At 43.4% G+C, this 14,092-nt stretch overlaps 1 non-coding gene across 1 annotated transcript; it reads left to right on the top strand.

The window, feature by feature from the left end:
- Positions 1-10,506: 10,506 nt before the first annotated feature.
- LOC119947781 lies at positions 10,507-10,644 on the top strand. Its single transcript, XR_005456577.1, has one exon. It is a non-coding gene; the product is annotated as a small nucleolar RNA SNORA7 (small nucleolar RNA).
- The last annotated feature ends 3,448 nt before the right edge of the window (positions 10,645-14,092 follow it).

Here is a 14,092-nt window from a genome sequence, read left to right as displayed (position 1 = left end):
GGAGATAATAGGATTTAGTATTAGCTGGAAACAGTCCCGGAACAATGCTCTTAATTGATTTAAAGGACTGGTTACTCTCTACTCACTGGAAAAAGAAACCGGGAATTGGAATGTCCTGGTCTTTTTCAAACTTTCAGGCATTTTCATGGAACATTTGAGAACTAAGTCAAAGATGCTACAAATTTCTACAATGTAGGATTATTAGATGGCAGAATTCTATTATCCAAGGCTCACTGCATCAGCGGGGTTGGACTACCTTGGTAGATAAAGGGGCTACTAGCCAGCAGCGTATGAGCCTGGGGCATAGGTAGAGTGATAGAAAGTATTGCTTGTTTCAGATGGGTCAGAGGTATATGGCTAAAACAGGCTTCTTTCCCTTTTTCTTTATTAGAGAAGTAATGTGGCCCAGTGGAAAGAACACTGGCCTGAGAGTCAAGAGGACTTGGTTTCTAACCCCAGCTCTGCCACTTGACTTCTGTGTGACCTTTGGGAAGTGACTTAACTTCTTAATGCCTCAGTTCCCTCATCTGCAAAATGGGGATTTAATATCTGTGCTCCCTCCTACTTAGATGGTGAGCCCAGTGTGGGATCTGATCATCTTGTATCCATCAGTACAGTGCTTGACTCACTTGAGAAGCAGCATGGCTCAGGGGAAAGAGCCCGGGCTTTGGAGTCGGGGATCATGGGTTCAAATCCTGGCTTTGCCAATTGTCAGCTGGGTGACTTTGGGCAAGTCACTTAATTTCTCTGTGCCTCAGTTACCTCATCTGTCAAATGGGGTGTAAGGCTGTGAGCCCCCTGTGGGACAACCTGATTACCTTGTAACCTCCCCAGCGCTTAGAACAGTGCTTTGCACATAGTAAGCACTTAATAAATGCCATCATTATTATTATTGTTATCATTATTGACATATAGTAAGCATTTAACAAATACCGCAGTTATTATTATTGACAGCTCCATGTGAAGTGAACCTAGCCCTCGTTGAGCTGGGTTCCTCAGCTCAGTCACTGCCCCATTCATCTTTTTCCAAAGTGTCACGTTTCTGGATTTTCTCAAGTGTCTAACATAGAACATAATAATGAATCATGGTATTTATTCAACACTTAGCAATGTGCCAGGCACCATGCTAGACAATAGAGTAGATACAGTACAATCATATAATAATAATAATGGCATTTGTTAAGCACTTACTATGTGCAAAGCACTGTTCTAAGCACTGCGGGGGGGTGGGGGGGGATACAAGGTGATCAGGTTGTCCCACATGGGACTCACAGTCTTAATCCCCATTTTACAGATGAGGTAACTGAGGCTCAGAGAAGTTAAATGACTTGCCCCAGGTCACACAGCTGACAAGTGGTGGGGCTGGGATTAGAACCCATGACCTTTGACTCCCAAGCTCAGGCTCTTTCTACTGAGCCATGCTGCTTCTCTATAACACAGGTCCTGTCCTGCGTGGGATGGGAATTTTGACCCCGTTACGCAGATGAGAAAACCTAGTCACAGACATGTCCACTGGCCAAAGGATACACGACAGGCAAGTTGCCCAGCCGGCACTCAAACCCAGGTGTGTCCTTACTCCCAGGACTATATTTTTTGCATTAGGCCCTGCTGACTCTGAAAGTATAAAGCTTATTGTGGGCGGGGAATGTGTCTGTTTATTGTTATACTGTATTCTTCCAAGAGCTTGGTACAGTGCTTTGCACATAGTAAGTGCTCAATAAATACAACTGAATGAATGTTACAAATAAACCCATCGTTGGGTAGGGATTGTCTCTATCTGTTGCCGAACTGGACTTTCCAAGTGCTCTTGCACACAGTAAGCGCTCAATAAATATGATTAAATAAATACGATTGAATGAAATGGAAGGTGGCTGTAGTCCACAAGACTAACAATCCAGGCAGACAGGTGAATCCAGAAATAGTTGATAATTAATAATCTAAGATAGCGTGCTGCAGCTTAGCAAAGGCTAAAATGTGTGACCTTGGGCAAGTCAATTAACTTTTTGGTGCCTCAGTCACCTGATCTGGAAAATGGGGATCAAGACTTAGAACCCCATGTGGAACCTGGACTGTTTCCAACCTGAATAGCTTGTACCTACTTAGTACAGTATAGTACTTAGTACAGTACCTGGCACATAGGAAGCACCTAACAAATACCATTCAGAAACGTGCTTAGCCAGCATCCCCAGTTCAGTACAGAGAAAATGCCAAGAATAATAACTATGGTACTTGTTAAGCGAATTGCCTAGTGGATAGAGCACGGGCCTGAGAGTCAGAAGGACCTGGGTTCTAATCCCTGCTCCACCATTTGTATGCTGTGTGACCTTGGGCAAGTCACTTCACTTCCCTATGACTCAATTACCTCATCTGTAAAATGGGGATTAGGAACATGAGCCCCATGTAGGACAGGGACTGTGTCCCACCTGATTAACTTGTGTCCGGCGCTTAGAACAGTGCTTTTCCCATAATGAGCATTTTCCAAATGTCATGATTATTATTATTAGTAGTAGTAGTAGTAGTATTGCTATTCTATCCCAGTGCTTAGAGCAGTGTGTGGCACATAGTAAGCATTTAACAGTATCATCATTATTATGTGCTAATCACTGTACTAAGTACTGGGGTAGATCCGAATTAATCAGGTTTGACACAGTCCTTGTCCCACTTGGGGCTCACAGTCTAAGTAGAAGGGAGTAGATTTAATCTCCATTTTACAGATGAGGAAACTAAGGCATAGATAATAATAATAATGGCATTTATTAAGCACTTGCTATGTGCAAAGCACTGTTCTAAGTGCTAGAGAGGTTACAGGGTGATCAGGTTGTCCCACGTGGGGCTCACAGTCTTAATCCCCATTTTACAGATGAGGCAACTGAGGCCCAGAGAAGTGAAGTGACTGGCCCAAAGTCACACAGCTGACAAGTGGCAGAGCTGAGATTTGAACCCACGACCTCTGACTCCAAAGCCCTGGCGCTTTCCACTGAGCCATGCTGCTTTCACAGAGCCACTGAGCCACACTGCTTCTTGGGCAAGTTAAGGGACTTGCCCAAGATCACATGGCAGACCAATGATAGTACCAGAATTGGAACCCAGATCTTCTGACTCTCTAGTCCAGGCACTTTCCACTAGACCACACTCACGTATCGATTCAATGGATCATTCAGCAGTTGCTTTGGTAGGCCCCTATTTTCCATTCTCTTGTGTTCCATGGCCTTCCTGTGGACTTCATGTCTTGCCATTTAATCCAGAGTACGGGACAAAGTTGATGCCCGTGAAACTGCTCAAGATGCTAGATATCTATTCTGTAGAAGGTCATAAATATCAGGAGCCAAAATCCCTGCATGGATTTTTCCATGGTTTCAACTTGAATTGTTCTGAGAGAACTCAATTTCCCCTTTCCACTTGTATCTCCTTTTCCTGAACAAAGACCAGCCCCACATTATAAACTCAAGGACATTTATTTCCCCTCCTGCTAAGAATTCAAACCACCAGGCAGAAGTTTCCTTTTTTAACTTGGTTTATGACTTTGATTTTCTGTGTGTGTGTATGTGCACATATATATATAATTGCCTGGGAATAGAGAGCAATAAGGAATTCAATACCAATCCACTGCATTATTCCAAGTTGTGAAATTTACACTAAAGATCAAATGAATAATGAGAACTGAAGCTGAGAAGTCACATTCTCTTTTCTGTTTATACAGGGGGTGGGAACCAAGTTTATGGCTTCTTTTTAGAGGATTTAGTACTCTAATTAGTGGAGTCAGAAGATTGTGTCATTTTGAAACAATTCTCATTTTGACTGAGTTTAGGAGGAACTTAATAATACTAATGGTATTTATTCAGTTCTTACTATGTGCCAGGCACTGTACTAAGCACTGGGGTGGATACGAGCAAATTGTGCTGGACACGGTGTCTGTCCCATGGCGGGCTCACAGTCTCAAACCCCATTTTACGGATGAGGTAACCGAGGTACAGAGCAGTGAAGTGACTTGGCCAATGTCACACAGCTGACAAGCGTCGGAGCTGGGATTAGAACCCATGACCTTCTGACTCCCAGCCCTGTGCTCTAGCCATTATGCCATACCACTCCTTGATGTGATTCTAGATTGTAAATTGGATATGGACAAGGAACAAATTCACTAATTACATCATACTGTACTCTACCAAGCACTTAGTTCAGTGCTCTGTAATAATAATAATAATAATAATAATAATGGCATTTGTTAAGCGCTTACTATGTGCAAAGCACTGTTCTAAGCTCTGGGACGTGAGTCCCACGTGGGGCTCACGGTCTTAATCCCCATTTTACAGATGAGGCAACTGAGGCCCAGAGAAGTGAAGTGACTTGCCCAAAGTCACACAGCTGACAAGTGGCGGAGCTGGGATTAAAACCCATGACCTCTGGCTCCCAAGCCCGGGCTCTTTCTACTGAGCCTCGCTGCTTCTCTAGTAGGAGCACAATATGAGCCCATTGTTGGGTAGGGACCGTCTCTATATGTTCCCTATTTGTACTTCCCAAACGCTTAGTACAGTGCTCTGCATGCAGTAAGCGCTCAATAAATACAATTAAATGAATGAATAAATGCCATTGATTGATTGATGGTGTGACCGCAACTGCATTACCCTTGTGTACAAATCTTAATACTCATTTGCTTTCCCTACATGTCATTCATTTTAATGTATTTCTCCCCTTCTAGATCATAAACTCCTTGAGGGTAGGGATCATGTTTACTTACTTGATCACCCTCTCCCAAGCACCTAGTAGAGTGTTCTGCCTAGATTAAGTGCTCAATAAACACTACTGATTGACTGATCTAAACAGCAGAGTATCTAAGAGTAGGCAAATAGTAATAATAATAATAATAATGGCAATTATTAAGTGCTTACTATGTGCAAAGCACTGTTCTAAGTGCTGGGGAGGTTACAAGGTGATCAGGTTGTCCCACAGGGGGGCTCACAGTCTTAATCCCCATTTGACAGATGAGGTAACTGAGGCCCAGAGAAGTTAAGTGACTTGCCCAAAGTTACACAGCTGACAATTGGCAGAGCTGGGATTTGAACCCATGACCTCTGACTCCAAAGCCCGGGCTCTTTCCACTTAGCCACGCTGCTTCTAAATACAGACATTAGGGTTTTTTTTTCTATGTTTGTGAGAATGGTAGGGTAAATTGGATTTTATAACAGTAATTATAATAATTACGATATTTGGTAAGTGCTTAGGCAGTGGCAGTGCCAGGCACTGTACTAAGCACTGGGGTGGATACCAACAAATCGGGTTGGACACAATCCCTATCTCATGTAGGGCTCACAGTCTCAATCCCCATTTTATAGATGAGGGAGTTGGGGCCCAGAGAACTGAAGTGACTTGCCCAAGATCACACAGCAGACTAATGGCGGAGTCGGGATTAGAATCCATGACCATTCGACTCCCAGGCCCAGTCTCTAGCCACTTAATGCGTAATTTCTTGATCTTCTGAATAACCACTTTGTGCTTCAAAGATGGTTCGTACAGTCATCATACGGCGCTCTGCACATGCAGTACACTGTCAGCTCTCTGAGGGCAGGGATCATTGGAGAAGCAGCGTGGCTCAGTGGAAAGAGCAAGGGCTTGGAAGTCAGAGGTCATGGGTTCTAATCCAGGCTCTGCCACTTGTTAGCTGTGTGACTTTGGGCAAGTCACTTCACTTCTCTGAGCCTCAGTTACCTCATCTGGAAAATGGGGATTGTTATCGAAAGTAGGGGGCAAAATAAGTTAACCCGTGTAAATCGGCTGCAGCGTTCGAGAACCCAAGGTGGTGACGCAGATATGGAAAAATCAATCAACCAATCAATCAATTGTATTTATTGAGCGCTTACTGTGTGCAGAGCACTGTACTAAGTGCTTGGGAAGTATAAGTTGGCAACATATAGAGACAGTCCCTACCCAACAGTGGGCTCACAGTCTAAAAGGGGGAGACAGAGAACAAAACCAAACATACTAACAAAATAAAATAAATAGATATGTACAAGTAAAAAAATACATAAATAAATAAATAGAGTAATAAATATGTACAAATATATATACATATATACAGGTGCTGTGGGGAAGGGAAGGAGGTAAAATGTGGGGATGGAGAGGGGGATGAGAGGGAGAGGAAAAATGACTCTGAGACGTGAGTTCACATAGAGCAGTAGAGGTAGGAAAGCTGAATCCTTGCCCGTTCACCTCCCAAGAGATAGGGGTGATGAACAGCCCCCATCCCAACTGCTTCTTCCCTTTTATTTGGTTCCCCATCCAAGCTACACAAAGGATTCCCGCACCCGTGAAACTTTGACACCCTGTTATCAGTAGATGTGACCAGGAGACATCACCCACACAGGATGGGGTCATCCCACACAGGGCATAGCTGCTTTGGTCAGTGTCAGCCCTCCTTGACTCCAGAATCTTCTATGAGGCTGGCTCCTATTCCTCACGCATCCTGTTGTTGAGCCTTGCACACAATGGAGTCGATCATGCTAAGCGTTTAGGGAAAATGCAGGCAAATGCCGCTTCTGCCGGAGTATGCGGCTAGGGTGGACAACAGAGATGAAGACTGTGAGCCCCATATGGGACAACCTGACCACCTTGTTTCCCCCCCAGCACTTAGAACATGCTTTGCACATAGTAAGCGCTTAACAAATACCATCATTATTATTATGTCTGCCAGCTCCATTGTAGCGTGCTCTCCCAAGTGTTTAGAACAGTGCCGTGCACAGAGTAAGCAGTTAATAAATAAAATCAATAGGGAATGTGTCGGCCTATTCTGTTGTATTCTCCCACACTCTTAGTACAGTGCTTTGCACACAGTAAGTGCTCAAAAAATACGATTGATTATGATGATGATGATAAATGGCTTATTGAACCCCCAAAATGGCTGCATGATGGTGAACTCAAATGGCACAGCTGAACGCAGGGTGGAGAGATAAAATGTTGTAAAGACACAACTGAGAGATAGCAGGCGACAGATCTGCCCAGGGTTTAGATATTAGGAATTTGTCACCCCCTCTTTATGGACACATCACACAGCCTGATGAAATCTACCATCAGCTGCAACATCTTCGAACCTCTAAAACCTCTCTCTACAGCTGCCCCTAAGCCAGTTTTTCTAGTTTTGCTGTCGAAAATGAGCTTAGTCTTTTGCTGAAAGCCGATTTGGAGTCATGTATAAAGAATCTTTAGGAAAGGTTGTCGCATGCAAATGTTTCATAATTATCATATGGCTGTGGGCCTTAATTAAGATCACTCTTTTTCTAACAAATCAAAAGAAGCAACTTTCCCAAACCGGAGTGCATGAGAATCATTCCATTTAAATGTTTCATTTAGATTTCCTGGGAAGGCATAGCAAATCCATCAGCATAATAAATCTATTTACCTTTCATAGAGCATCAAGTTTTTTTCATTGACCCTATATTGATTAAAGCATTTCTGAGAGGATCGCGATTTTAATTCTGCAAATCTATGCATATTGATTTTTTTTCTGCAGAGTATCCTTGCTGGGACAGCATTCCAGATGGAAAGGTTGGGTTAGAAGCAGGTTTCTGCTTACTGTTTCTATCAAGCACAGGTGATATTTGATTACATTGCACAGTATCTTTGGCTCATTTTGCCAATTTCTTTGACTTTCTAATTGTTCACAGTCCTCCACATTATCTCTAGACTTCAAGGTGTTGTCAACAACACTTCTATTTTCAAAATGTTCCTTGTATTTTCATTTACACCCACTGTGTGTTTGGAATGTAATTACAAAGCTGAGCCACAAACAGAACCAAAGTTGTAGTATGATTCCGGTGGAAGATTCACTAATTGCCTCGTATTTATCAATCGATCAATTAATCAGTGGTATTTATTGAGTGCTTACTGTGGGCAGAGCACTGTGTGAAGAGCTTTGGAGAGTACAATAAAACAGAATAGGTAGACGCAGTACCAATCAATTGTATTAATTGTGGGCAGGGATCGTGGTCACTAATTCTGGTATTAATAATAATAATAATGACATTTATTAAGTGCTTACTATGTGCAAAGCAGTCCTGTAAGCACTGGAGGGCTTACTGTGTGCCAGGCACTGAACTAATTGCTGTGGTGGATACAAGCAAATCAGTTTGGATGCAGTCCCCTGTCTCCCTGCAGTCTCCCTGCTTGGGAGAGTACAATACAACAATGAACAGACACATTCCCTGCCCACAGTGAGCTCACAATCCAGACAGGGAGAGAGACGTTAATATACATAAATAAACAAATGATTTAATGACAGATATATACATATGTGCTGTGGGAATGGGAGGGAGGATGAATGAAAGGAGCAAGTCAGGGCAACGCAGAAGGGAGTGGTAGAAGAGGAGAGGAAGGTTTAGGGAAAGCTTCTTGGAGATGTGTCTTCAATAAGGCTTTGAAGTGGGGGAGAGTAATTTTCTGTCTGATACGAGGAGGGAGGGCATTCCAGGACAGAGATAGGATGTGGGCAAGGGCTCATTGACAAGATAAATGAGGTGGAGGCTCAGTGAAAAGTTTGTCAATTGAGGAGCGAAGTGTGCGGGCAGGGTTGGGGTGGGAGAGTAGTGAAGTGAGGTAGGAGGGTGCAAGGTGACTGACTGCTTTAAAGCCAGTGGTGAGGAGTTTTTCTTTGATTCAGAGGTGGATGGGCAACCACTGGAGTTTCTTGAGGAGCGGAGAAACATGGGCTGAATGTTTATGAAGGAAAATGCTCCAGGCAGCAGAATGGAGCATGAATTGGAGTGGGGAGAGACTGGAGGCAGTGATGGCGGCAAGGAGGCTGATCCAATAATCAAGGCGGGACAGGATAAGCGTTTGCATTAATGTGGCAGCAGTTTGGATGGACAGGAAAATGCCACTGTGATCTCAACCACCTTCTAAGTCACTTTTGCTGCAGAGGATACTCAGAGTGGTTTAGTAAGGACCAAAAAGTCCTTTCCACTGGCCCAAAAAAGGTTAGGAACCTCAAACAGCTTTAAAGAAAAATCAGAAAATCTGAAGGAGAGTCAATCTGGCCCACATCTCAGTTTCCTCAGAAGCCACACCCAAGCTCACTGTGGGCAGGGAACTTGTCTATTGTACTCCTCCAAGTGCTTAGTACAGGCTCTGCACAAAGTAAGGACTCAATAAATACCATCGATTGATTTAAGGCACAGTTTCAAGCTGCATGCCATAGCAGATAGAGCACAGGCATGGGATTCAGAAAGTGATGGGTTCTAATCCCAGCTCTGCCACTTGTCTGCTGTGTGACCCTAGGGAAGTCACTTTACTTCTCTAAGCCTCAGTTACCTCATAGGTAAATTGGAGATTAAGACTGTGAACCCCATGTGGGACAGGGACTGTGTCCAACCTGATTTGCTTGTATCCATCACATTGCTTAATAATAATAATAATAATAATAATAATAATAATAATAATGGCATTTGTTAAGCGCTTACTATGTGCAAAGCACTGTGCTAAGTGCTGGAGAGGTTACAAGGTGATCAGGTTGTCCCTCGTGGGGCTCACAGTCTTAATCCCCATTTTACAGATGAGGTAACTGAGGCACAGAGAAGTGAAGTGACTTGCCCAAAGTCACCCAGAAGTGGCAGAGCCGGGATTAGAGCCCACGACCTCTGACTCCAAAGCCCGTGCTCTTTCCACTGAGCCACGCTGCTTCTCTAAAGTGCCTGGCACATAGTAAGCACTAGACAAATATATTAATAATAATAATGATAATAAATGATAAAAAAGAATCACAGAGCTGGCCCGTAAAAATGATAACAAAAGAATCAGACTCCCCTTTCAAAACGAAACAGCTTCCTCACGAGACATAATTCAGGAGGAAGAGTCCTTTGTGTGATTTAAATGATCAAGCCATGCTTTCACCGGTCCAGAGACAATGTTGGTCTTTATGACTGACAAGTAGTGGAAAAAATAACTCTTTCTAAAGGCATTCTTTCAAAAGGGAAGAGTTTTTCAAGATTTACTGAAAATGTCTATTGGAAATATACTTGCATTTGCATAATTTATACAACACAGGGTAACCCCTGCTTTGAGAGTTTTCATGGGTAATGATCTCCGGACTAGGGAACGTTAGGAATTTGATAATAGATTTTCACCTTTTTGAATAATGGGCCTTCACTCATTAGGAGGATAACACTTAAGAAAAAACACTTTGCCATTGGGCCATTTATGAATTAGAATACCGCTGGGAGGAAGATCTGAAAAATGAATGAAAAATCGAGTAGAATGTTGCTTATTGATTTTTTGCGTAAAATAATACAGCTTGACACCGCTGTCAATGCGGGAACGATTTGCTGAGTTCTTCGAATTTTAACTGCTTACCGGCAGCTTTCATTCATTTTTCTCTTCCGAGGGAGACTTACTACTGGAGTCAGGCTCTGCCTGCTCATTGTCTCTCTCGTTTGGTTTGTTATATGGGGCGTGATTTCTGTTACCTTTTCACTCCCCCTTTCGATGTCTCCTTGGAGTTTTCCCTAACCCACCCTTGGAGATTCCCTTTCAGGATGGCACCTGGAGAGTTTTCAGCCCTCTACCAGTCTCGGCTACGGGAGGGAGAGTCACGCAGAGGCCTGTCCATTACATTCCTAGCTTGGGCAGTAGCTAGCGAGTGGAAGGCAATCCGCTACAAGGCAAAACTCACCTGTGCTGGGCAGCAGCGGCACGGAAGAGGGTCGAGGGTAGAGACCCTCAGGTTTTCTGTGCAAAACACTTCAGTATTTTTACCAAGAAAACTCTACGGATCCACTACCAGAATGATTGCAGATGGAGGTGGGGCGTTCTGGGAGAGATGTGTCCGTGGCATCGCTGTGAGTCGGAGGCAACTCCATAGAATTAGACAAGGAAGACCCTTGGAGAGTAGAGGTGTCCAGGGCACTTTCTCAAACACGTGGCTGTGGACAGGAAGCTTGTTGTAGATAGGGAATGTGTCTGCTGTATTGTTATATTGTACTCTCCCAACTGCTTAGTACAGTGCTCTGCACACAGTAATCGCTTAGTATATATGGTTGACTGACTTAACCACTAAGCTAAAGGACAGCTAATAATACTGTTGGCATCTGTTCAGCACTTACGATGTGCTGAGCACTGTACTAAGTGCTGGGGCAGATAGAAGATAATCAGGTCAGGTACAGTCCTCATCCCACATGGGGCTCACAGTCTAATGGGGAGGGACAACAGGTATTTCATCCCCTTTCACGGTTGAGGAGACTGTAGCCCAGAGAAGTTTAGTGGCTTGCCCAAGGTCACACGGGAGGCAAATGACAGAGCCAGGATTTGAGTAATGCCTCTCAGGATTCATCTCTTCTGGAGAACTTCAGCCCCTTCCAGTAAATCAGTCAGTCAATCAATCATATTGATTCTTGAGCACTTCCTGTGTGCAGAGCACTGTACTAAGCACTTGGGAGAGTGTAATATTACAGAGATGGTAGACGTGTTCCCTGCCCACAAGGCGCTTACAGTCTAGAGAGGTGTTTGCTAACACTTATGTGTCAGGCACTGTACTAAGCATTGGGGTAGATAGAGCTTGGACACAGTACCTATTCCACATAGCGCTCACAATCTTAATCCCCATTTTACATAGGTAACTGAGGTACAGAGAAGTTAAGCGATTTGTCCGAGGTCACACAGCAGGTATGTGGCTGAGTCGGGATCAGAACCCATGTCTTCTGACTTCCATTAGACCATACTGTTTCTGTAAAGGGGTTGATATTTATAGGCTTATCAGGGGTGTTCTGGTCAAAAGTCATACTGGTCATGTCCCTTTGGGGAGTAGAAGTCATTGTGGTCACTCTGAGAGCACAGTCCTAAAGGTAAGGGTACATCGTAAGCCTGTTTTCCCAACATCACTTTTCCAATGGCAACTTTTTCTTGGCAATGGGAGTTTGTTTTCCTCCTGGAGGATTTTGAGCGAAAGACACGACTTGAATTAAGAAATCGCGTCATTCAATAGGGTGTGCATCTTTGAGAGGCCTTCCTGTGGATGCAATTTAGAAAACTTGAGAGGGAATGAAGGACTGACTGCAGGCTTTAGATGTTTTTTTCTGATCTTAATAACAAAAGCATTTGCTTGAATAAAAAATAGGCTAAAAATCACTTGGATGCCACTTCATGTGTTACTGACTCATAACTGACAAAAGTGGCTGCTGTCAGAAAAACATAGCCCATTTCAAATAAAGCTGAAAATCCATCTTCTACATCCGTGTCTCAATATCCTCATCTGTAAAGTGGGAATTAAATTCCCATTCTCCCTCTGCTTTAGACTGTGAGCCCCCTAAGGGACAGGGACTGTGTCCAACTTGATTATCTTGAGTGTACCCCAAAACTTAGCACAGTATCAGGCACAGGTTAAGTGATTAACAAATACTGCAATTATTACTACTGTTAGTATTAACCAGACCCAAAATAGAAAAGAAAAGCAAGCTTCCAGTAGGGGGGATTACCTGTCTGTCTAGTAGAATGTTTCTCTGTGGTGCAACAATCCACCGTGAATGGATTTTCATCAGAAACATTTTATGCTACCACGACATTCAATTATAGTCTATAAATATCTCAAGCCCTTTGCCAAAAATGGTTTGGATTGTACTGCATAATAGATAATCACTGTTCATCTCATTTTCCTGAGCAATTTAGTCCCAAGAATTGGGCAATTAACAAAACGGGACTGAGAGCCAACTGGAGTTCAGTGGGTTGAGACAGATGGTGGACTGTGATATCCAGTGTGTTTACGGGGCTTTGGGAGGGGGGAGAGTGGGGCAGATTTATTCTGTTTTTAGGGTTCTCTGTAACCTATGTAGTTCCAAACAGAAGGTCATATTCAGAGGGCTCCTAGGTGAGTGTTGAAGTTGAGGTATTTGTTACCCTCCAGGTTGCTGAAGGTAAACCTTTCTGTTGAGCAATAGATAGAGCACAGCAAAGAACCCATCCAAGTTGGCAGTGGTATCCTCACCTTTGGCTTTAAAGGCGTCCATCACCTTTCCCCCTCCTACCTCTCTTCGCTTTTCTCCTACAATCCAGCTTGCATACTCTGCTCTTCTAGTGCTAACCTTCTCACTGGGCATCCATCTTTCCTATCTTGCCTCTGACCCCTGGCCCACGTTCTTCCTCTGGACTGGATAACTCTCCTTCATCAAATCCACCGGACAGTTACTCTCCCCCTCATCAAAGCCCTACTGAAGGCACGTCTCCTTCAAGAGGTCTTCCCGGACTAAGCCCCACTTTTCCTCATCTTCCATTCCCTTCTGCTTCACCTTGACTTGCTCCCTTTTCTCTTTCCCCTCCTCTCAGCCTCACAGCACTTCTGTATATATTTGAAATTTATTTGTATTGATGTCCGTGTGTCCCCACCCCAGACTGTGAGCTCATTGTGGGAAGGGAATGTCACTGTTTATTGTTGTACTGTACTTTCCCAAGTGCTTAGTACAGTGCACTGCACACAGTAAGTACTTAATAATAATACTAATGATGATGGCATTATTAAGCGCTTACTATGTGCAAAGCACTGAATATGATTGAATGAATAAATCCTTTCCACAACATTGCTCCCTTATGTCTAACCTTAATTGAATCACACTTCACTGAGTCTCACCTAGTAATAATAATAATAATAGTGGAATTTGCTAAGGGTTTACTATGTGCCCCACTCTGTTCTAAACTCTGGGGTAGATACAAGCTAACTGTGTTGGACAAAGTCTTTGTCCCACATAGTTCTCACAGTCTTAATTTCTATTTTATAGATGAGGGAACTGAGGCACAGAAAAGTCAAATGACATGCCCAGAGTCACACAGCAGATAAGGGACAGATCCAGGATTGAGTCAGGGTCATACGGCCATCATCCAGATTAAATGATTGATTCCTCAAACTATCCCTCTGTGCATCAGGAAACAACTCTGAGTGGCTTCTTCATCACAATCCTGTTGTTCACTTGAGGAAGCAGAAAGGGACTTCAAAGAGCCAAAGACTCTCTATCCTTCTTCATTTTCTCTCCTCCTTCTAATTACTGTGACTCTTGTGTAGTAATTATTATATGACAAGAACTGGGACAAATTCAAGATCATCGGCACTATGTATATATGGATACTT

Source organism: Tachyglossus aculeatus, chromosome X5 (genome assembly GCF_015852505.1).
Source record: "Tachyglossus aculeatus isolate mTacAcu1 chromosome X5, mTacAcu1.pri, whole genome shotgun sequence".
NCBI lineage: Eukaryota > Metazoa > Chordata > Mammalia > Monotremata > Tachyglossidae > Tachyglossus > Tachyglossus aculeatus.
This window is presented reverse-complemented; position numbering and strand designations above follow the sequence as displayed.